Below are 26,180 nucleotides of genomic sequence, written 5' to 3' on the forward strand. Positions count from 1 at the left end.
CCTATTTTCTATGACTCTTACTACTTTTGTGTTAAGCTTTAACTGTTGCTGTGCCTGGCCTGTTTTTATGACTGGTGTCTGCAAATGTTCACAGGGTTGAGTTTTACTGGCAAACATGCTAGCAGGATATGGGGGAGAGTGGCAGATGTGGCTTTCCAGAACCAAAGGTTTCATGTGCATCCTCTAGCCTGCATGCCAGAGCAGCATGTGAGCATACATAGGCAGAGAGCAGCTAGACAGCACAGCTCATATTTCCAGGTCTTGGAAGTTGCTCATCAATGTAAAAAAGTCGCCCTTCCAAATAAATTTTCTTGAAAAGATCCTGAACCTAAGCAAAATGTATCATAATAATTCACTGTGTCGTTATTCACTCAGCTCAACTTCTGTGGGTTTGCTCCCATCAACATTTTGAAAGACAGCTCAAAATAATGGAGCCTACCTATGCACACAGTGTGAGCCTGTGATTATGAAACCTATTTTTGAATTCAGAAACAAGTGTGGTTTTAAAAACTGATTTCTAGCCTTACTCTGAAGCAGATTAGCATAAAACACCCCTATCTACCTACCCAACAACGAGGTTTATGACACTAGATTTGACAGACTTTAAAAATCAGCTTTACTGCTGGCTACTGCCAGCAGCAGGACTCTATAACCAGTACAATTCTTCTCTAGATCAAAATTTCACCTTCACGTGTGCACACATAATGGATCTCTTAAGTATGAAGTTCTTGCTGGTTTCAGCCCAGAAAAGATCCAGTTACAGATGCCTGACAGCAAAATTATGGTTTCCAAGGAATTTCACAGAATCACAGCATAAGCTGAGTTGAAAGGGGCCCTCAAAGATGACAGAGTTTGACTCCTGGCCATGCACTGTACCCAAGAGTCACACCATGTGCATTACCCAAACACTTGAGCTCTGCCAGGCTGGGTGCTGTGACCATTTCCCTGAGGAAGCCACCTTCACCCAGCCACCTTCTGGGTGAAGAACATTTTCCTGATATCCAACCCAAACCTCCCCTGACACAGCTTCAGGCCATTCCCTCAGGTCCTGTCACAGGTCACCACAGAGGAGAGATCAATGACTGCCCCTCCTCTTCCCCTCATGAGGAAGATGTAACTTCAATGAGGTCCCTTGTCAGTCTCCTCCTCTCCTGGCTGAACAGACTTCAGCCACTTCCCCTCAAGGCCCTTCATCATCCTCATTGTTCTTCTTTGGACACTCTCAAATAGTTTAATACCCTTCTTATATTGTGTATCCCAGAACTGCCCCCAGCACTGGAGGTGAGGCTGCCCCAGAGCAGAGCAGAGCAGGACCATCCCCTCCTCTGCCCAGCTGGTGATGCTGTGCCTGGTACACCCCAGGATAGGGATGGCCCTCCTGGCTGCCAGGGCACTGCTGACTCGTGTTCAACTTGTCATCAACCAGGACCCCCAGGTCCCTTTCCATGGCACTGCTTTCTAGCATCCCATTCCCCAGTCTGCACATCCAGGGTTGTCCCATCCCAGGTGCAGAATCCAACACTTTCCCTTGTTGAACTTCACATGGTTGGTGACTGCCCTGTCCTCCAATTTGTTGATGTCTCTCTGCAGGGCCTCCCTGCTTTTGTGAGAGTCAGCAGCTCCTCATCCTTTGATTTCTAATACCAGGTGTCACACTAAGGAGCACACACTCTCAGAGCACCCACTGACTCTAAGAATTAATTTAGCCATGACAAACGCCATGGATTATTTTGTGTACTGAAAGTGTCTCATCAAACAGCTTATAATTTGTCATTCTTCACAGCATGCATTTTGCTTCTGGGCCGATTTGAAAGAGCCAAAAGCAAAACTCAGGCAACAATATCTCAAGGCTAGAAACAGTAGAAATGTTGTAGGGAAGCTCCACCTGAAAGGATTCCTTCTCAATTTTCAGAGCAAAAGAACGCGCCAGTGAGCTTGCCAAACCAAAACCAGCGCATACATTTCTTTGTGTAAATACCTTTATCACCACTCTGGTAGATCTTGTTGACCTGGGTCAAATATGAACAGACAAAATCCAGATGGCAGATGGCTTAACCCCTACAACAATTCACATTGAATCAAAGGAAGTCTGATACATCATTAAAAATCCCAAAGCCAGTATTTATCTCCAAGGCACAAAACATAGAGTCCCCACAACCTACAAAAAGAACACCTTCTCTCCCCCTTCCTTCTAAGTTACTTGATTCCCAAGGAGCTCACTGGACAGCATATAACAGATAGCACAAAAAGGGCATTTATTATGGAAACATTTGATGAGAGGAAATAAGATGATATCTCTATGCAACTTAAGGATCTTAGATGTATAGTATTACAAACAAGAAGCATGGAGGGCAGGCAGAACTCTACACATCCTTCTCAAGAATATTAAAATCCAGCTTCTTTCCTGATAGCCATGAATGATCAAAAGACATAAACAATCAGGCTTTCTATGCTAATGATGGCACTGAAATGCTTTCTTAAGTAGTTTAACCAATTAGAAGGAGCACCAGCCATTAAAAGGAATCTTAATGATGGATTAGTTATTCAGAACCTTTTAAAAGAAAACTGCATAGTTTTTTTTATCTCATGTGTCCCTCATTTTTTCTTGACTTTGGCTGTTTTCCATTTTTTTTATATAATAAATCCACTCCCCGAACCTTCACAAACTCTTAGAAAGTATGAAGTTACCAGCCTCCCTGCCTTTATTTTCATCAGCTTAATTTAGGAATCATTGAAAGTTAATATATTTGTGGTTCACACATGAAAAAGACTTGAAATTTTAAGTAATACAATTCTCCTATGTGGGCTCTAAAGCAAAGCATTTCTAATTGCTATGAACTGGCTAGGACAGCGAAAAACCTCTTAAAATGAAATCACATTTCTTTAATTAGATTTCATGTAGAAGGAATATCAGGGTTCAAGTCTGTTTGAAGTAACAGAAAAATCTTTCAATAAAAATTTACTGTGTGTTGTTCAGATGGGAGTGGAGAAACAGCAGTAGTTTATTGCTCAGGAACATGTTGCCTCTAACCTATTTCATATAAAAAGTATTCTTAGCTAAACATGTCCTCCAGTACTGATTAGATTAATGGCTGGCAAAATTTGGCCATTATACAATATGTTAACATAAAGTCCCACTCTGCTGTTAACTCTGCTTAGGTTGTATGTCCTGTTGAGCCATCAGCTACAGGACAACATATTGAGTAACACCATGGTCAAGTCAGAATTAGCAGGAGCATCACATATGTTATTGTTAGCTGAAGCAATGCAGACTGTTTAGAGGGTGTGCAATTCCTCTGTCAGCTTGTTTAGCTCTAGGGTTAAGCAAAACCACTTTGACTTAATCTTTGTTTCTCATTTATATGGTGTGATTTTCTTTTTTATGACCCCCCCCCAAAAAAAAAACAAACAAAAAAACAAAAAACAAACACACCACAACCAAAAAAACCCACAGCTAAAAAAAAAAAACCCAGTGCAGAGACACAACAGATTTGGCCAGGTTTTTGGTGTTTTTTTTTTTTTTTTCTGGAGGGTTTCCTGGCAGCTTTCTGCTGTGTCCAAACTCACATGCCATCATGGAGTGGCCTCATCTGTGTCCCCACAGGTAATTCTGCCTCACAGCTGCACCTGAGCTCACCTCCTCTGCCAAGCCCAGCTTAAGCACTTCCCACACCTCCTCTGGAACAGGTGGGACATCTCAGTCAGGCCAAGCTTGAAGGACTCCTGGTGAAGTCCTGCATGACAGCTGTAGAGCAGGTGACTGAGTCCCAAGTCTCCCAACCCAACATTCCTTCCCAAGGGGAATTCAGTCCACGCTCAGCCAGGCTGCAAGGTGTGTTTTGAGGGCAGCCTGGGTAAATACACATGGGGCCATGATCTGTATGGATTCCTACCAATTTCAGATTTCTCATGGCCTTCATATTAACCTGCAGAGCACTCAGCTGAAGGGCAGTGCCCTGCTAGTATGCCTCTTCAAGATCTGAGAGAGAATGAAATCATGGAACTTTTTACTAGCAACCTTCTCTTAGGTTGGGAAGAAAATGAAGTATTTTGAACCTGACACTTCTGGGGGGTTACATACCACTCTCATAATGCTAACACCCATGTAGCAACACAAGCATGAGCACTCCTGCCTTTAAAAGGGCTTGGTTTTGTCTCAGAGCAGAGCAGAAAGTGTTCAGGAAAACACAAAGGTTGTGCAGATTAGAAAAGTTTTTCCCACCCAGCTCTAGTTATGGGAGGCCTCTAATGGTATTTAATATTTCAAACAATTTTGGTTTCAATTAAAATAATAGATGGGAAAATAAAAAAGAAAGGGATGGAAGGTGGGTAATTTTTTCCTATCCTGCAAGAAAATTCCAATTACTTAAATTATTCTTTTGCAGAGAAATGAAACAATTGCTGCAAAGGGGAACATGAAAATGTTATCCAATCTGTTTCTGAAATGCAGTTTATGCAATGAAGCAACATTTGTGTGGATTCCACTAATTTACTCCATTTTAGAATGTCAGCCAGACAGCAGTTTCAGTGTCACTTGAAAACTATTATGATTGCTGACAGTCAGCCCCTTTCCCAAAGCACCTAAAAGTTTTAGGGACACAAACCAGTGAAGTTTTAGGAATGAATCTTCACGAGGCAACATAAGCATTTCAGTCCATTACCCAAGAGAATGTAGGAGCTGCTCTGGAAGTCTAAGCCCCAGTGTTGAAGACTTACAGTTCTAACTACAGTACTTATTGCTAAAGATACAGTGCAGCTTTTTAAAGATGGGCATTAATCCATACAATCACAGTATGGGTTGGAAGGGACCTTAAAGACCATCCAGATCCAATCCCCCTGCTATGGGCAAGGACACCTTTCTCTAGACCAGGTTTCTCAAAACCTCATGCAGCCTGGCCTTGAACATTTGCAGGGATGAGGCATCCACAGCTTCTCTGGGCAACCTGTTCCAGTGCCTCACCACCCCCACAATAAAGAACTTCTTCCATCTATTCAGCCAGTTATTGGTTATCACGGTACAGCAGGATTAAACACCAAAGCACTGAAACAGTGCTTGGAGTAATGTTTGGAGAACATTACTGTTCTCCAAAGTTCTTAGGTCCTTCCAAACCACACAGTCAATTGGGGGCATCAGTTATATCTGAAAAACATGGTCTAAATATGATCGCTGACTTCCTACAGTCTCTGGCAGGTATTGCTTTGGGATTCTCTGGATGGTTTCAGAAATGTTACTCAAGAACTAGTCCATTGTCTTCTGTAAAAGCACAGAATAAAAGTATTTTCAGAGAGATGATTCACTTTCCCCTTGTTTTTAGCAAGAATACTTCTTGTAGCTGACAGGAAAAGTGCTAGGGACTCATATGCAACAGTCAGGATTTTTATTCCAGAATATGTAATTACTGCTTCAAAAAGACAGCAAATTAAACCAAAGCCAATAAAATAAGTACTGCAGCCAACACTTTACAAAATATTGCCACCTTCATCTGGTCATTGGATATTTGTTCTATCATAGATACTACTTTCTGGAAACTATAACTAATAAGAAAAACTCCAAGGAGCGTAATCTTGAAATAGCCTCAAAGAGCCCTGAAAAGCACTGTAAGCATGCTCATTTCAGAAAAAGAATATAGTTTTCACTAAACCAGTATCTATATTTAAGTAAATATGTCTCCCAGACTTCAGCAATAAGCACAGGCATTAATTTTGTTAGTTTCACTAGGCTTTGGCCTTTCTTCATCTGAAGCAGCACGTTTGCAATGACGCTCCTGTGCTACCGAGTGAATCTCACATTTGAACTGAGAGTGCCCAAGTGCTTTTCAAGTCTTGACTCTGCTTTATCTGCTTCTGTCACAAATCTGCCTGGCAAAAACCCCACATGCAGCTGAGACGGGGCATGTTCACTTTCAGAACTCAGTGAAAGAAAGGGGGTGTGGAAGAGAAACTCTTTCATATTGCTCAAGAAAATAGTTTTCAGTCAGACTCCAGTACTGCTTATTCCTGTCTGCATCAGCCCAGTTAAAGCTGCCTGTGCTTAGGGGCGATTGGCAGTCTGCTCTGGGTTCCTTCACTGCACTGCTAATCTCCACTAATACTCTCCCATGCTTCATTTAATTTCACTCTCAGGGCTCTTTTTCAAATTCTTCCTCAAATCTTAAACCAATGCCCTCATTGTTGAGGATTCCTTTACCCTGACAAGTCTGACCTCAGATATCCTTTCCTCTTTCCTGCTCTGTAACTCAGGCAGTCCACTTACTCATTCATATGGTAACCTCACATAATGGTCTCCACATTAATTAAGTAATTTTGGTTCTTTAAGGTACTACAGAGGGGTTTTCAGTGCCTTTCAGGCCAATTGAACTATTTTTTTGTTGTTGAACAGACTGGAGAGTACATGGTAGAAGAGCCAAGGAGAACATGCTCGCTCTCCCTCTGGGCCATTCCTTTCATGCTGCTTCAGGGTTAGGCCAAAACAACATCAGCAAGTCTAATTTGCCCCAGCAGCGGATGGGAAATGACTAAAAACCCTGCAGATTAATTTGTGTCAGATGTATGCTTTAAAGCAAGTGAGAGCAAGAGAGAATGTGAGAGCATTTACAGAAAAACATGCTCTTTCTCTGGGATTTAGAAGGGCCCTCTTGTTTCAGATCTTTTGGGAGCTGAGTGGCCCCAAGCAAATGAAAAGTCCTACCTTTGCTTTATGTTCCCCCTTTGTATTTGATGCTTTTCAGTAATCAGAAAATTCAGAAAAAAAATGAGAGGGATAAAAAGAAGCAAAACTGTACAATGCATAATTGGTTTTGCAGTAACTGCTGATTCTTCTAGCAAAGATAGTTTTGCACCATACAGGTAAGATGGTCAGAAAAAAAAAGGGCCTGAGGATTTTTTTTGAGGGGTGAGGGTTGTGTCCCACATCACTCCAGGAAAAGTGAAACATGGTGGAAACCTCACATCACTCTGGAAAATAGTAATGATTAGTGTTACATAATCAATAACTTAATAGGACTGGAACTGCAGATCAATACATGATCCTAACTAGGAAGCACAGGTCCAAACCAGTTTTTCTGTTGAAACAGTACACCCCAAGTTGCTCTCTGATGGCCAGATGTGATCACCCTACTGTGATATTCTAACAGGACAAGTCCTGGAGTGGCCATGGAAATCCAGCAACTGTAATAGTTACTTTGGTGCTCCTTGGTGTGGCTTAGGTGCTACTTGGTGTGGCTTAGGTGGGAATAAATTTTTCTGTACATGACTAACACATGAGCTGAAAAACAGCACAACTGGCACTGGTTAGGCTTCTTACTGGTCAGGCTTCTTACTGGTATTCCCAGCAAGGCCAAGAGCAGTCATCTCTGTGTCCAATCTCTCTGGTTCATTAACCAGTGTTGCGACACTGGAGATGAGTCATGCATGCGCTATCACTGTGCAGTAACATTTCTGTTGCTAAATTAAATAGATTTAATTTTGTACATTCTTGGAACTCATATCCAATCTGATCAGCTCACCACATCTAAAAGGATGTGTTTACTTTTTAGGCAGCCTTGCTGTTTAGATCTCACATGACTGCCTCAAAAATTCTAGGGAAACTCAAAAGTCTCAAACTGCAACATTAGCATGGACTTATTTCTGGTGAGCGATAGGTCTGGTTCAAAAACTTCAAATCTTACTCTTCATTCACTCTGTTCCTAATCCCTGTCTTATTATGAGACAGAAATAATAACACCCAAAGTCCTACCCAAAGTTTGAATCCCAATCTGATTTGGCAGCATAAATATAACCACAGAAAAATCTTCCAAGAGAGCCAAAGAGACAAAAAGCCTCAATCTAAAAAGAAAGCAAAGTTTTGTGGAATTAGACCTTAAATCTCAGTTTCAGAACAGACTAGCACTTAGGAGGCTGTCACAACTTTCAACAAGATGTCAGATATAGTTAATATAACATTTAATATTGGTGCAGTTATACTGGTACTCTTAGCAGTATCACTGCTTTCAATCTAGAAAGGAAATGGCAGTACAGGGAAGAAACAACATAGGATGTCTTTATATCCGTAAATGTTGTTGTAGTGGGATGTTTTTCAATAAAAACACATACCAGTAACCTAAATGATTGTACTAGTGCCAGATCTTCTATATGAGACCAAGAGTCTCAGAAGATTTAGATGTCTGTATCACACCAGTTTCACTAGTGTTTTGGCAGGTAATAGCATTTCCAGACCCACATACAAGCACCAGATCACATCTGAGAAAGAGAGAAAATCTTTAGTTACTTGACCATTTTGAAAATATTCTTTTTAGGGTTGTTGAAATGTATAAGAATTGGCAAGTTAAAAAAATAAAGCAATCAAACAAAGCCATTCAGTAGAAACAGTAACAAAAGGAAAGAGAAATCTGTATTAGTGATGATTATATTGGCAAGTCTTCTCTGTCCATAACACATACTTGTGGAAAATGGTAACTACAGCTGCAGCAATTCACACAATGCTGTCTGAATATTTTTATCTGAAACAAAACTACACTATTATCTTCATGCATACAAAAAACAAGTTCTGGAGAAGATTAATTCAATAATATCTAAGATTCCTAATTCCCTGATTTAGGTCCCAGGAGAAGCTTAGAAACTTTCAGTGGAAGGAGAAAGGAATTTCCTTATTTTATCTGACCCATAGGAAAATCTCTAGTGCATTGAGGTAGTCTATCAGTTTTAGAGTGCCTGGTGCTGGAAAGAAAAAAAGGCAGCCCAAACACACAGATAACCTGTTTGACTGACCTCACCCTGCAGCTCTGAGTTTATTCACCACACATTCACATCAGTGCTAGTTCCAGCTCAAGAGAGCAGCCCAGGCATGGCCAGGGGTTTGCAGGGCAAGCGTGCTCAGCCCTTGCTTGGAGCAGCTTTAGGAGCCAGGAACCACACCCTTGCTTCCTGTCAGAGCAGAACAAGCCTAGAAGTCACAAAACCTATCTATTGGTTACACTGCCAGAAGTGTGCATGTGTGCACCCAGTCCAGTACTAATTAAGTCTTTCTGGCACCAAAGCCTCAATCAACTATCCCAGGCCAAACCGTACTATGGAACTGAGTCCTCCTGAGATACACACAAGGTCTGAGGAAATGCCATCAACCTTTCCCTTATCTCACCTAAGATGCTCTCCTGTTCAGATAAGGACCATGACTATTGTTCATCTTGGGCTGGGGAAGAAGCCTCAGAGAGGATTTGGATATTTGATCCTCCAAGACTAGCAGGATTCATGAGATCAGAACCTCATGCCACATAAAAGCTCAATGAATCTTTCCTAATCTGTGCCCAATCTAAACTCAAACTTGCAATTCCTGGACAGTACCAAAAGTACAACTGCAACATTTCTGAGAGCAGAGATCATAGTGCTGGGCTGAAGAAACATGAAGACTGCAGGGTCTTTGTGTATGGTAAGAAAACTGTACATGGGGAAGGCAATCTGATTGATAGGTGCAGCTCTCTCAAGCTTCCTCCTGCCAGGAAGTCCTTCAGCCCCACCAAAAGTCCATATCTCTTGCCAAAGTTAATCATCACTATCAAAAAGACTTCCAGCATTTTGCTGATTTAAATATCTGAAAGGTAGTAGAATCTCAACTAATTACTATCACTATGATATCTGCATTATAACTTTATTAATACAAGAACATTGAAATAATTATGAAGGCTACAGGATAACTTGAAATCTGATATCCCTGAGCAGCTGCTTGTAAATATTTCCTCATATTATTCCACATTTATTTATCCTTTGAAATAATTAAGCACTTAAACACTATTGTTTGCTTACATACCAATGCACATTTCTGACATGAATAAACACAAAGTGAAAACTAACAAATTGCTTATCAGGAAGGTACATTTGTTCTGCATTTTGAAGAACATCTGTAGAAGTCTGAAGGGCAGAAATCAGATCTCTGAAAGACAGTTTACCATGGCTAATTCTTAGAAAAAAACCCCAACCACTCACATGTATTTAAGAGGGCTAGGAGACTTTATTTTTGCTGTAAGTCTCAAAGATTTCATTTTCAGAGAATTCAGCTAAGGATTCTGCAATCTTAACAAGTCTGAATAATCAGGTCCAATTGTCTGAAATCAATGATTACAAAAAAAGAGACCCTAAATTTTACCCAAGTGGTTTACATGAATGTCTGATATTTCTCCCTCCTAATTTTAAATTTTAGATTCAGTCCACTGTTCACATTTCTAGGTATTAGCAGACATTTGATTGTTATTTTTCCCTTATGTTCAAACTTTTAGGTCCTAGGCCAAGCCATGGCCTCAGCTGTGCAAATGTAAACCAAGCAACTGTATTCACTTGAGTGAGTTTCCATTAGCAAAGGCACAAGCAAGACTTGGCTCTCACACCTGATGTGCCTTACCACTCCAATAATCTCATGTTGGGATCTCAGGAACAGAAATACTTAAGTGTTCATAACACTGTGCTAAATATGTGTCTAAGTCTATTGCAGCTCAGGCTTTTACTGAAGCACTATTTAAGAATTGTTTGGCAAAAAAAAGGGCTAGATTCGTGGACCCAAAGTTCTACATTTACCATTTGACTATATATTTTCCTTTAAATACGCTCTGACTCAGCCGCGCACTCATTGTGATTTGTGTACACAGGTTTCTTACACTCACAGCCCTGTTTGCCTTCTGTGTAAAACAGAAGAGGTCACTGTATCTGACACAAAACTGAACTTACAGCTAGACTAATAAGTAACTTGAATGCAAACAAATCAGGCCATCTTTCCCTAAAGTCAGCATGAACCAGTTGATTTTCCTCACTAAATTCCCGCAAATGAGCTAAATGGAAGAAGGAAAGCATCTACTTTGGGGAAGACAAAGAGGAGCTTTTAGTCTGATAAATTCAATCTCACACAAGAGCCACTCTGCCTGACCAGGTGACCCCACTTCTCCCTCCCCAAGGTCTACATGCTTCAGCAAACTCTGAGTCCCTTCTCCCAGCTCTTGGAGGGAGGGGAGAAGTTTACTGTTGGGAGAAAGACTTTATAGCTCACCAGCTGTGTGAACAAACTCAGACATACTTGGCTTCTGTGAACTTGGCTAAATCAATGAAACATCAGAGCTCAAACTTGATGCTTTATTTCCTTTAGTCTGAGGTTCTGCTCGCTATAAACGTGATCTGGAACAGCACGTGTGAGACTGTAAAGCAAAAAAGAAATGAAAACAAAATGTGATTGTACATGAGATCAATTCCATGCTGACGTGATAATACATTCAAAATTCTCATTTCTGTAGAAAGCTGACCACAGGCACTTCATCAATCAGTATTTCGATTTGTAATGTGTTCCGTATGGTTCTCTGTCATTACTTAATGGGGAACATCCCCTCTGAAAACATCTGACTCTGAGCTCTGCATCGAGAGAGCTGCTCGTGTTTCAACCACGTTTCCCAGAAACTGAACACTCAGCAACATATTCATTTTAGTGACAGCCACCACTAATGAGAAACAGCCATGCGTTCGTTGAATCTTTTACAAGCCCAAGAAATTTATATTAGCAACGAAAAAAAATCTCACTACAACTGAGTCTCTAAAATCTCCAAAATACTGATTTTATCACCCTAAAGCTCATGCTGGGTTGGTGCTTGTACTTCTCTATTTTTTATTTTATAGTATCTCTCTCTAGTTTTTTGGTTGGATTTTTTTTTGTAGGTTTTCTGTTTTTTTTGTTTTTTTTTTAATTTCCAGTTAGGCCAGTTGTTCTGACATGTGTTCTTCATATCAGGAACAGGAAGCTGGGGCATGAATTGGAGGGTTTATCACAAGCTGAGAGGTGGTGGGAAAAAAAATAAGGCCATCAGAAGTAAAAAGCTCATACAACACTCAGTGATGGTGTTGGAATAGAAGGACCTAAAGAAACCAGTTAGAAAATCTGTGGCATTTTTGTTGGAGAGCTCTATTATTTTCCTGCAACAGTTTTCTTTGCTCAGAACATCAGGGAATTACTATCTTCAAAACGTCTTGAGTTTCATTGTTTTGTTTTAGGAATGGGATTTTTTTGGGAGTTGGCTTTTTTTTGAGGTGGGGAGGTGTTTGTTTAGTTTTTTTAATGAAGAGGAGCAGCTGTGCAAAATTTTGACTTGCCAATATATGAAACTTCCTAAAAATTACTAGACCCACAAAACATGAAAGTTGTGAGGAAACTAAAATTTCAGACTACATGAAAACAACAGTTTCAGAAGACTGGAGGGAACAAGTGTGGTACATTTAGAAGAGTCTACTGGTTTTTCAAGGCATTACTTTGAAATAGTCATTAAAAGCAAAATAATAAAATGACTGGATGTTCAGGATGCCACAGAGTCAAATCAGCAGATTTTCTACAGAGAAAACTGTGTCTCACTAATCTTCTAAGACTTATTTAAATCTACCAACAAGACGTTGACAAAGGATAATTTATTTCCATAGTGAGCCTGACATACACAAAGCAGGATACCAGACAAGACACAGCTACGGTAAAAGTAACTCTCCCATATCATGGGCCAGACTGTCCCTTACTCTCAGGGACTTCAATAGGATTTATTCCAAGAATAAATGCTTAGAAATAGAAGGAAGGGTTTTATAACTGCCTGAATTTATCTTATGATCTTCTCCAAGGCAGCAAATAAAGAATTTCTAAAAAAAAAATTAAAATATTATTATAATAATAGCATTTTGACAGCTAATCAAGTCAAAGTCAGAGATGAAAAGTCAACTCAAAGCATGATTAATTAAATTCAAAGCATGATTAATTAAAACTCCTCATTTTTTGAAACATACTTCAAAGGAACGCACTATGTTTCATCACGCTAAGTTTACATTTGCCTCCTAAATTCACTGCTTTTAAAACAATTGTCCCTCCTGAACCTCATTGTGTCTTCAATGGCAATATTTCCATCTTCACTATAGAAACCAACAAAGTTCTTGGTTGTTTGTAAATAAAGAAAGAAATTAAATCCCAACCTCACAAATTACACCAAGGCCACGTAGCTCTTTTTAGATTACTTACCAGATTCAAATGGAAGAGTCAAGAATTCTATCTATCAGGGTAGTAGCCACCAAAATAAGAAAACTCTTAGAAAAAACATGGTGTGAGCAGCTGAGTCTCTGAAAAAGCATATCTATGCAAGAACTTTTATAAAGCATCAGAATGTTCCGAGCACTTTGAAATATAAAAGAGAACACAGAACATAGAAATTAAAAATCTTGGTAGCTAAAGGAAAGCATTTGAGACAAAAGATGAGTAAAATACTAAAGCTAGAAATTAAAAGAAAGTAATTCAGAGAAAGACATTAAACAGAGATCAAAGCATCTTGATGAGCATTTGCAGGATTACATAAAGGACATTTACTGACCTTCAAGACATGAGTGGCATAATTTTACAGAAGAAAAAAAAGGTAAACAATGAAAAAGAAACAAAAAAATTTACAGGTTTGTTGATAGATTTCTAGAAGCAAAGCCAAGGAAAAGGGAATACAATGTTGTAATGTATAAGCAAAGCCTGCAGAACCCCAAGCACAGGCATCAACACAGCCTCAGAAAAAAGAGAGCAAATTTTCAGGGCACATGTTAAGTATCAGGCTAATCCAGATAACCAGCTTGCAGGTGCAAAAAATTAGGTTGAAATTATGTTCTCTCAAAACAGCTGATTGGAAGCACACCTGAAGTGGACTTTTGGTGTGTGCCTCACCACCTTGCTGATCACTCAGATTATTCTCTTGACCTTTCAGTTACCTTGATTCAGAAAGTTCATGTGTGTTGAACTGGGTCTCTTTTCTTTCATTTCACCTCTTAGCTGTTACAGAATGACTTTTCCACCTGGTAAAGAGCTTGTAGGCTTTATGCATCCCTTGTTTCTGTAGGGTGTTTCAGTGTGCTTCCCAAAAATGTGGTCAGAAGTAAACTTCATCAACTGCTGAATGTTCAGGAGTATTTTCTTCTAAGAACTCACATGTTCTCCTCTGAAAACAGATTATGCTAGATTTGATGCTGGCTAAATTTTGAAATGAAACTTTTAGAGATGTTCTATTTTTTTTCAATAGGTTAAAGGTCAAGGATGCACCCAGCACATTTCAGCCATTTGGAACCCAAAAACTGAAGCAGTGGTAGTAAAAGGTCTGCTGCTACCAATGTCCTACTTGATCTGGTGCAAACAGAAGAATTATCCCCATCCTCCTGCAGTGACAGGGAGCAAGGTAGAGGTGTTGGGCCATGCATATGCATAGTACTTGTCTGTCAGAGAGAAATTATTCCATGTTTAATATACAAAAAGGTAAAACTGAGATAACCAAAATTATTTTAGTCACAATACTAAATGTTTAGCTATGTTTCTCAGACATAATATTGTTCCCATTTCTTTTGAGAAAATTAGAAAGTCTACATATATGTATGTCAGTATTTCTAAATAACAGAAGCAGAAAATGGTAATCCCTTGGTACCAAAAAATGTGCAAAACATATTATTTTGTTTTTCTTTGGATTATTGCATTCATATTAAATGTCATAATACTGCCATCCTCATAGGAAGTGAACAAATCGAGAGAGCCAAACTCTAGCTAGTTGCTTGTGGGCACAATGATTTTGGGTAGAAGGGACAGTTCAGGATTTTATTTTCTGCAGGGAAAGATAAAAACCTGATGTTGGAGTACAGAGGCAAACTGATCCAACCAATATGAATGGGAACAGCATCGGGCTTGAATTTGGAAAAACGGATTTCCGTTGTTGTTTCCTTAAAGGAGTTCAAGGCTTCTTACCACAGGCAGAGAAAAAGAGTTTGCAAGGACCCACTTTCAATTTAATGCTGAACTGAGTGGAAGCTCACCTTGCTGCTTCTGCACATAATCATGTTCCATAAAAACACCTGGGACCTTACTGACAAACAAGGGATAAATGAGTAGAAGGAAGTCTTTGCAATGCCTTCAGCAAGTGGTTCCCCTGCTGTGTTTCAGTACCTCTCACTCGAGCCTGGCAAGGGCAGGAGACACGGTGTGTGCCCATCACATTTCATTTGCTAGCTACCTGCTGGGCACCAGCCCTGGGCTCCTGCTGCTACCATAGACTTCCCATTGCTGGTGATTAATTATTTATAATTGTCAAATGCTGTCCCTATGTTCACATTATGTATTAGGATTATTGTTGCGACTACATTGTTGCAGAAGGCTTAATCCCAGGTTCCAAGTTAGTTTTTATTCACACAGAATTATTCTTTACTTGACTTTGGCATGATTATTTGGTCAGCATTACTCTTCCATTTCCAGAGCTATGTGGCTACACCATTCCATCCACCACCAGTAATAAACCTATCTAGTTATTTAAGCAAGGACAGATGGGCTGCGACTCTCTTCCCTCAATCTGAGGGTAGAGAAAGTAATTTCTAATCATATTATTGTTTTGGTTTGGGTTGTTTTCATTCAAGAGTGAGGGAGAAGGTGACTCACATTCTGTTTGCAGTTCAGCAGCTGCCTCCTACTGTTCCCCTGAATCATCAGTTTGGTTGCAGCATTTCTGCCTTGGTCTTTATCATTTGCAGAAAGGGCCTGATTAACCAGCCTTTGGTTTCATAGCCTTATAAAACATTCTTGCACAATTGGTCCAGCCAGCTTTTCTTAAGAAGGGATGCAGTGAAATCTGAGAATTGGATTGCGAGGGGAATTTGCAGTGTCAAAAGGAATTTAATCACAATTATTCCTTTCACTCCTTTTGGCACTGATTTAGGTACTTGCTTTGATATCAGGTTAGTATAGGAAAGAAGAAGGGTCATTTTTAAAGGGATCTTTCTGCACCCATAGGTGAAAATTTTAAATAACTGCCATGGATGACATGTCAGCCTCTTCGGTATCCTGAACTTTTACTTAGTGTAGAATATCCTCTCAGTATAGATCAGTATATATCTGTTCTGCTCAAGGTTAATAAAAAGGTGGCAGAAAAAGTAGATGTATAAACAGTGAAAATTTGAAAACTTTGAAATAAAGTTTTGAAAAGGGAATTGAAAACTATCAAAAAAATGATACAAAATTTCCGGTATGGCCTCCTGTCACAGTCTTATTTTCCATGGAATCACCAACAAGGAATCCCTGTAAATGGTTGCTGATGACACAGATGAATCAGAACATCAGAAGTGCAGGTTCAGGTCCCACATGTGAGATTACAGTGTTATGTTATTTTGATCCTCTTTTCATTAAGTGTATTGACAAGAACCTCCTACACACTTCTGAGTCCTATCACAAGCTAAGCTTTGTGAATGTAGCTGTGAGCACATAAAGCAGTTTAGGGACTCAGTAAAGACATCCTGATTTTCATTACATTAGATGTTCACTGTGGGGATCTGAGATTTATGCCCCATTATTAAGCCTGACCTTTAGCATGCCCTGATGTTCAGCATCCTTCAGTAACTTTCAGAGGGAATTTATGCCATGCTGCTTGCCATGTGTGACTAACATAGCAATGGGTTGATTTTCAGTTCTTGTTATGTGCCCTCTCCTTAAAAAGTGCTCTCCAACAACAGCTATTAGTGACAAAAATAATAATCACCACCCTAATTTATGTTACTAGTTACACAGAATAACAAGACGTAATTTAACATTGGCTCTGCCCATAAAAATTGTAATTGTCCCCCAAAATACAAATTAATTTTACGTCTAAGGAAGACTGCTAAGCAACGATAAAAAATGCCATATTTATTAAGATTAGCCCACTTAAATGGAATACGTGAAGCTTCATAAATCTTATATTGCTTATGCAATATGCAAACAGTAATTTTATATCAAATATGTGACTTGACATTAACAACCTTTTCAGTGTGTCAAAGTAGGTGTCACTATTAAAAAGCAATTATTGAATATATTCCTCAAAAGATGAGAAACAGAAAAGTTTAACTTGATAAAATACATATAAATGTCTTCTTGGCTACCACTGTTCTACTGATTTGACACTAATTCCAAAATACATAAAAACTTATGCCATGGTATATAAATATAATAGATCAGAATTATACAAGTATAGTAATAGCTATTTCTTATTTAATATTGTCCCTCCATAGGTAGTAAAAGCAGAAAAGTGTGCAGCTCTCTATTCTTGCTTAAGTTTGCATAAGATAACCAAATTTTCAGCATAAGATAATCAAATTTTTATGAAAAGTAATCTTGTGCTTGATCAACGCGGCATATTTTAATATATAGGCATCATGGTACTTCTGACATCTTTTAATCGTACTGTTCTCTGTTATCAAAATATTTAGATATTTTTAAAATGTGGTGTCAGGTAATTTAGTTAGACTGATGTCACCTAATAAGCTGTATTGGAATTCAAAACATTGCTTTTTCATATACCTTTAATCATTCCCTGAGTACAACGCACATATGAATCTTTTGTTACGATAAATAAAGGAAATAATTTTCCAACACAGCGCATATTTATTCAGGATTCACAATCCCTTCCATTAATAACTGTAAGTATATTTCTCTGAATTTGTGTTGGGGAAGTTAATGCCCCAAAATCAGCATTTTCCACAGCAGCCCCATGGATGGTGCTCAGCCAAAGGCACAGCTGTTTGAGCAGCTCTTTGTGCGGGTTACCAGGGAATGACCACAGAAAGCCTGTTTGTGTGCTTCTCTGGGGGAAGGGATTCTGCACATGCACTCAAATGTATTTTCTACTCATGTTGTACAATCTCCTTCCAAGTTTTGAATCTCCTGGCACATTTTTATGCATCCTGATGACCTCATCATCATCATATAAAACATGACTTGAAGAAAGAGAAAACAGGTGGGGGCTCAATTTTAATGCTTCCCATTCTGCTCTCACTGCTCCGTCCCACCAGGCTGCCCTCCTTTTCCTCCTCCCTCCCCACTTCAGTTACCCAACAAAAACCACCAAGAGAAAAACTAACCAAGAAAATGTTTCATAAGAAAAAATCCCATGGCACCCTCTCCCTGACACACACAAAAGGCAGCTTTAGTAATAACCACAACCATCCAGCACATCCAAAAAAGTCAACTTAATGAACATACAAAAGTGTGAACTGCTAAACTGTGATATTCACTTAGTTCTTGGCAAAACTGTTTTAAAATAAGTAGGGTTGACATTTGATTAGAAATAGTCGCTTTCTCTTTTCTTTTTCCTTCTCTTTCTCCCCCTTCCCACCACCCCCCCTTCTTTCTTTTTTTGTTTTTTTTTTTTTTTTTTTACTAGAAATGAATTATATTTGAAGCTCACTGGAGCATAGATAAATGCAAGCTAACATATTTTTAACTTGATTACATTCTGCAGTGATATATAGAGGCACATAGCTACAGTAAGTGATTCCATGGAGAGAGAGGGGGAGGGAAAGAGGGAGGGAGGGAGGGAGGGGAAAGCCCTCTGCGAATATGATAAGGAAAGCTGGGATGAATTGTGGTCTCTGTTCTCTGTTATCCAAGGGTGGCTAGCTGCTGCTGCACTAAAGGCCTTTATTCCCTGCCTGTGGGAAAGTGGTGGGCGAAGGCTGCATTCTCAGTTACACTGCACATGCAGATTTTAATTAGCTGGATTAAAAACAAGACCGTATCATGTCCTTTAGCAGTATTCTATCTAGAAACAAAAGATTTTCTTTCCTGGCTTCTGCAAGCAGCACAGTACAGCATTAATAAAAAAAAGGTCATGGAAGTTCAAGATGAAAGGTCACACATGATAGAAACTCTATGTGAGGGGGACATCATGTTTATCTCTGTGATAAAGGAGCTCTGTCCAGGCAGGTCAGCATGCCGTGCCTCAGCAATAGGAAAATATAAACATATGGAGTGGATAGATGGTGGAATGGGCAGTTTGGAAAAGTGAGTTCAGTCGTGGAAGTAGAGAAGGGGTGGGGGGGAGGAGAGGGAATTATTTGAGAGAGAATATAAGCTGAAAGGATCCAGCTTTAAAACAGCCAAAGAGGGTCAGAAAGAGCCTGAGATGAAGCCTGGGGTGATGGTGCCGAGCACAGCTCAGAGCCTGTGCAGGGTGAATGAGCACTGAGCCAGCAGGCTGGGACTACCAGCCCAGGCCACTTGGCTATGTCCTTGCACACCAAAGCCCACTTGAGCATGGCCAGAGCCTGTACCCTTCTCCCACAAAGAGACCATGGACTCATCCCTGGGTCAAGCTTCGAGCCCCTAATTCCAAAGCCTCCCTAGACTGAGTGCTTGGGCTGAGACTGGGGGTTTTATGTTTTATTTGGACCACCGCAACTATTGTGTTGGGGGTTTGTGTCTTAGATTTTCATTGTTTTCTTTTCTTTTTCTTTAGTGGGGAGCCAGGCTTTCCCCCAGTGAAGGCCAAAGGAATCTGCATGTACTTCCAAAGGAGAGTTAGGAGCTCTCTAACCCACGGCCTCCAAGGCTTTGCCCTGGAATGCACTGAGCTCTTTCAACACCACTGTTATCAGTAGGAGGGAGATGCAAGACCTCCTCAGTTTCTCACAAGATCAGACTGCAAAAATAAACACATTATGGTCTTACAAACCTTAACTGATACACTGGTCTCAGTAGGTCTGAGTAGAGCCACTGCCATATGCAAGCATCCATGGGAGAGTGCTTGAAGATTGAGGGGCAAGACAGAAAAGGGAAGGAAAAGGAGGCAAAATTAGATAAGGTTAAATGTTCCTCCTCTGCTTTGCCATACTTCCTGCTGTTCAAAATCCAGCTCAGAGAAAAACATACCAATTTCTGAGTATTGAATATTCTGAGTATTCTGGGCAACAACTTGATTCTTTGCTTCATAACATTTTCATTAAATAAGATTTGTACAGCCTCAGCAAGGTATGACAACACACGTGTAGGGCTCTACAACCTCCTTTATGAGACTGATCCATGAATAGGTAAATTATGAAACAGAATTTTAACCGAAAAGAAACACTGGGTAAAAGCACACAGTCAAGTTCTAATAGTTCAGCAAGGTGCTGTACGTCAAATGACCACATTAATTAAGAGAACACTCACCCTGTAGCAAACCTCAGGCAAAACATGCATTGCTCTAAATGTTGTTGAAATCAGTACCTGTCAGCTTCAGAAATTCAAATATATGCCTGAGGTCTGAGCAAAGTGCTAGTGCTGGAAGTTAATTAAGGGCTAGTTTCTGGATAAAACAATACCATTTTTTCATTTTGAGCAGCAATTCAGGATAGTAGTTATCTACCAAACTGATAATGCAGTGATTAAATTGTCCCAGTTCTGCTGCTGCTGCTGAGATCATTGGAAAATCAAGGTTTAATTCAATACATGTAGGTAATTTTCTGTAATCTCAGTAATACAGCATGGCCTAATACAATAATTTTGTACGATGAGCTCTTTAAAACTACTCGGCCTTCACTGCCATTTATCTTCAGAATAGGGAAAAAGATTCAGGCATGAATTGCCTGATTCTGATTTATATTGCTGCAGGCAGAAGTATAACACAGTACTGTGAAGTACAGTGTTCCATGGGATAACTGGGGTACCATTGCACAGAGTTAGCTCTCAAAACACAGAGCACAAGCTCTCCACTACCTCCCACTGTATGAAGGACATTTCAGGCTTATCCAAACCCAGCCCCAGAGCTCTGACTTTGAAAAGATCTTGATATAACAACATACTCAACGTCCTTTTTGCAGGGTTTAAAATAAATTGCCTTCCCAGACATGTGAAATAAGTTGCCACAGAAATCAAAGGGAGTTTTAGGTTCACATCAGTTCAGCATGCTTATGTGACTCCAAGCAAATGGTGTGTTTGTATCTCAGCACCTCATTGCTTTTTACCCCTATATCCAAACAGGGCACTGGTCACACAAGCTCTTAGCAACTTGCTCAAAGCCATAGGAGACCCTTCATCAGGGAGGAGAGCTGAAACTGGCTTTTCCAGAAGGTCACCTTATGTGCAAAATCTCTTGGTAGTTCAAAACCAACAAGTTTTGTGCAGACAGTAACCCAATTTTATTACTCGATGAGATTCCAAATATTTTCAGGCTTCATTTGGTAAAAAATAAAATGAGAAAAAGAATCCAAATGTGAAGGAGGTGAACAACTAATGATTATACTTCTCAGCAGCTTCTGGTTGCTGAGGCCAGAAGGGGGTTTCCTGTTGACTCCTGGCAGAATTACTGAGGTTTCCCTCTGACATTAAATAAACTAAACAAGACCAGCAAGGCATGGGCCTGAAACCATCCATACCACCAAACTGGTCCCTGGCATGGCTTTGGTGCAAGCCTGCTAATGCTCTTCCAGACAATGCCAAAGCACAGCTTGGGTATTGACCCAGGTCAGACACCATCTCCAATAGATACTTTGGATGTGGCCACCATGATTTGAGGGCAAGAGAGTTTAGCTCTGTGGATTCAAGCTATTTCATGCCAGTTGGCCTCCAGGAAAATTCTCTGACTAATTTTGTTTAATAGTTGAGATGTAGTCAATGTGTCCAGGTCTTCCTTTCCTTCCAGTCTTGCAGAAGCCAGCAGTCAGTGCTTCCAAGCATTGGCAGCGTGACGTGGCATTCAGCAGGGTGACAGAAGTGACATGAGTTGACCATGCAGCTCTCTGAAATGCAACAGAGTTCATTATATTTTAAAGAAAAGCACTATAATTGAGGCAGTGGATCGAAACAGATCCACAAGAAGTAATAAAGAAACCAAAACAGAAAATGATATGAACAATTGAAAAATGAATAGGCCAATTTGTTTCAATTAATTTGGGGCTAGTTCTCCAGTACTATAAATCTGTCTGCACAAGAAATAAACAAACAAACAAACAAATAAATAAATAAACTGTATTTTTTTATAAATATGAACTGTGATACTATGTAATTTGCCGGTACACTGTTAACAGTAATAAAAATAGAAAGCATTACTTTATAACTCAACCTAGTAGATTCGAGAGGGAAGAAAACATTTTTAAACAAAGACCTCCTAGTTTAAAGCAATAATCATCAACATGAGGCTTATATATAGTATGTGGCAGCTGTAACAACATTCATATCTCAGTGTGCCTGGTCTTAGGCAGAGCAAGGGAAGTGCTGAAAACAGTAGCATTACTCATGGATCTGCTCCAGATCCCACAGAAGTCTGAGAGAATCTACGCTCCATGCTTGCTTTCACACTTGGGCAGCACAGCTAATGTTGAGCAAACAGACCACAGCTATGTGGCTCTCCCAGCAAGCCAGGCACATAAGAAAAAAATATCTGCTCCCTCCCTAAAGTCAGGATTTGGGTGAGGGGGAGGAAGAGAAACACAGGAGTGGCACTACAGGTACCTGGTTGTTTCGTCAGGGTCTGTCTTGCACTGAGCCTGACAACTGTAAAAGCTGAGAAGCCCCACAAGACCCATTGGGTAAATAACCACGGCGGAGGTTGATTTTTGGGCAGAAAAGGGAGTATGGTTTCATTTATTATTATCATTAATATGATGTTGCAAAACATTGTCCCTGCTAGAAATGTTCATAACAAAATATCAAATCATCAAAACGAACATGAGTCTTGGGCTCAGCTGGCTTACATGTTCTGGAAAGGTCATTAGTTTAAAGTTTCTGCTGCTGGGAACTGAGAAACAATGCCATCTCTCAGGAAACAAATCCTTCTTTTTAATGCTGCCCTGCCCTCCTGATGTTCCTACCACACTTTAGATTGTGTTAAGGGGAAAGAGAGCTGATCTCTTCTCCAAAGAGTATGGCCATTGCACTGGGTAAGAGGACAACGGCTGGCTCATAGGGAAGATCATTCTACAGCTTCCCAGTGACAGACTAAGGACTCTGAAAAGTGAGCTCTGGCAATTTAATCAGTACACCAGAGAGACATCAAAAGCACATGTGCTCTTCTATATCCTCAGCCTATCCTCAGCCTACATGAGCTTAAGATCCTAAAGGAGAACTCCAGCAGGCAAGGCTGTATCTACCTAGCAGAGGAGCAGACTGAAAGTTTATTGTGCTCAGTTTTCCCACAGTATTTTGTCTCAACATGAGTCAAGCTAAGAGCACAGATTCTCATTGCTTGATCAGATGCATTCACTCAGATGTTTTTTCCTGCCTACTCTGCACTAGGAAGTCAATATGAGGTAAGAAAAGCAGCACAGAAGACCTCCTACGGTGGTGCACATTAAATTGAAGAAATGGTAGTCCATTGTGTGCAAACTTACAATCATACGTAGGAGAGATGACAGGAGGTAAACTAATTTCCAAGCCATGCCTAAAATTACTAATTCTATCTTTTTAGTTCCTGGGCTTCTGTTTTTAAATTTAACAACATTTTTTAGATTTCACTTTGATGGTAGGTATTCCAACCAAAATTATGCACAAATATGGACTTAGTAAACTTCTGATCTATATTTCTGATCTGAAACCCCAGGATTACCTTGGTAAGTGACAAATCGCTGGAGGAAAAAAAAAAACCAACAAACCTCATAACCAATATTAAATGATAAAATAATGCCACAAATGAGAAACCAAAATAATTTTTGCCGAATATGTTCTCTATGGATGTAGATTTAATAAATATTTTCTTTATGGCCTCAGAACTGATACCACTGTGGCAAGCACAATGCAAAGATGCTTTGCTCCCAAAGACCTGACACCAGCACTGCTACTGTGCAGCACAGCTTTAAACCTGCAGCAAAGCAGTGCTATAAATCAGGACTCATTCCACCAAAGTCAATGGAGCTAAATGACCGTAAAACTGGTGTGAGAGAGAAATCAGGTTGTTAACCTCTAAGGAGAACTTCCACTTGTCTCACAACCTGTGTTTGGCCAGGCTGTATTTTATTCATTTAAAGCGTAAAATGAGAGCCTCAAACTAGGAAATAAATATTTGATTGTAGCTGAGCTATGCTTGATATAATTTCATGATACTAAACTTTTAGTAACTTCTAACCCTCAGTAACTTCTCTGCCCATATCCAATAATATTGCCTGAATTTGAATGGAGGTGTCTGATTCTAACCTCAAACAGCAACTTGCACCATCTTCTGACCACAGTCTAATGATATGAAAACCCAAAACTAACTACAAGTAACTACAAGAAGGAATTCTTTGACCTGGAAGAGAAACCTGACAAGGTTTCTCCAGAAACAACAAAAATTACTTACCTCTCAAATAGTGGTACTAGATTGATTCTGGTTCTTTTTCTTGGAAAAAACTTTGCATTTTATGTTACACTACTACTGAAAACTGGAAACAGGCCAAGAAGCAGAACCTCAGAACATCTACCATCCCCTCTACTTTTTGAATATGGGCTTTACTTTCTATTTTATTACTCAGAAGACAATTTTTGGTTAAATTTTCAATGGGCTGAGACACATAATACTGACTGTTAGCTGCTGGAAGGGATTTCTCCTTCAGGAGCACCAAGGCACATTGATTGCAATCTAAGTTCAAAACACAGGTATGAAATTTAGGTTGTCTAAACTGCCCTGCAGAGAACATAAAGTCCTCTGAATTCAGGTAATATGGCCCAATGAATCTGTGGGCCATGGGGATAAGTCCTCCTTAAAATGGACCTTTAAACTCCAAGAGAATATCATCCCAATGCTCACTAGCAGTGAGACAGCACACAGCACTTCAAGAGTCCTTTTGAGGGAAGAATAACAATGCTGAGGATGTTCAGAGTGACTACTGAGCACACCTCTGGCCCCTCACCTCCAAAAAGGCATAGCAGAAGGAGGAGAGCTAAAGCAGGGTGCAACAAGAATCATCTGACATGTGGAAAAGCTTCTCTACATGGAGAGTTTAGGGGGCAGAGGATTCCTTGACTTGGAAAAAAAAGATGACTGATGAGTAGTTGACATTAAATTATTAAAAATCAAGAAAGTATACAGGAAAAAAATTATTCAGCACTTCTTAAACCATAAAAGTTAGGAAGACTTACCAGGAGGACTAGTACTTGCTAGACTAGGAGTACAAGGGACACACTGTTTTGTTTTATACAGACATTCAGTGCTGCATAGGCCAAACGAAATACAGTCAGATATGCTCTAAATACAAGGACCCATAAAGGGATACTGACTGTGGTGTTATGGATTCCTGCACTCTTCCTTTCTTTGAATGTATTTTGATGATGGGATTATTTTACTCTGCAGAGATTCCAAAGTTCATATCATTGGATTATTTTTGTTTTAATTACTTAATATTCCTCACTGTCCAAGTTATATATAAAAATAGCAGATTTGTGTACATATTCAATGGAAAAATGATTAACGACATATTAAGAAACTGGCACATACAGATCTGGATTTCAAGTTCTTAAATGTTCAGAGGTGTCTGGAACATGTTTAATGATTTGTCTTATTAGCTATATGTTGTGTAGTAATTCAATACATTTCAGGCAGTATGGGCAAAAATTGTAATTTTAAGGCATTTATTCATGCACTTTTGGTTTTGGACCTTGTATGCGTAGTGGAAAATCATGATAAAAGAGACATCAAAAATTTGAAGAAAAATCACACTTGTTTTTTTTTTCTTTTTTTTTTCTTTTCGTTTTATTCTTTTCTTCAATCAGAAATTCTAAAGAGCAAAGGTAAGCCCAGAGTTTTTGCAACTCCAGTCCATAAGCCTCTGTCACTGTACAGAGGGGAGAAAGCTGTTGGAGAGGAAAGGGAATAAAGGAATAAGCCCTGGCCTGGGTCAAGCAGGTGCATTTCAAGGGTTTCACTGAGCTTGCACCATGGCTGCCAGGCTACCCTTGCATTAAGTGCCCTTCCCACCCTGTTTCAGGTTCTGTTTTCTCCAGATGTTAAGAAGTTTTCTGTTTTATCACAGGGTAAATCTGGGTTTGGCAGATACAAAAAAAAAAAAAAAAAGGAAAAGAAAAAAAAGTGCATTTCATTTTCTCTGGGAAATGTAAACAGCATCCACCCAGCCAGCACTACCAGTTAGTGCAACAGCAGAGAAAGTTCTGGTTGAAATCTGGTTTTCACCTCCTGAGTGGCACATACAGATGAAAAAAGTAAAATAATTGCTTTGAAAAGGCTCATCCATTTATCTTGCTGGCACAAAGACCTCCTTTACTTTATTTTATGGGATGTTAAGCATCTCGATTTCCCTTTTTGATTAGGTAAAAAAAAAAAAAAGATGCTACTATGTAAAAAAGCAGCAAACTCTAAAAGCATTCAGAGAGGGAGCAGTAGCTTTAGCCTTCTGTTTGTGCAATTCCAATAGGTGTATTTAAATGTAAATGCTACCCTTTCACCCTTGAGCCACCTATT

The 26,180-nt window shown here is 39.7% G+C and overlaps 1 long non-coding RNA gene across 2 annotated transcripts in view; it reads right to left on the reverse strand.

Moving 5' to 3' along the window:
• Positions 1 to 16,663: 16,663 nt before the first annotated feature.
• Positions 16,664 to 26,180, reverse strand: part of LOC139590095 (uncharacterized) — a 53,105-nt gene continuing 43,588 nt past the window's right edge. For both annotated transcript variants that reach the window (XR_011679234.1, XR_011679233.1), the window contains one exon: positions 16,664 to 21,531. This is a non-coding gene — a long non-coding RNA (uncharacterized lncRNA). The remainder of the gene's footprint in view (positions 21,532 to 26,180) is intronic.

This window comes from Agelaius tricolor, unplaced genomic scaffold (assembly GCF_023055355.1).
Source record: "Agelaius tricolor isolate 1412-34295 unplaced genomic scaffold, bAgeTri1.0.p SCAF_1, whole genome shotgun sequence".
Lineage (NCBI taxonomy): Eukaryota > Metazoa > Chordata > Aves > Passeriformes > Icteridae > Agelaius > Agelaius tricolor.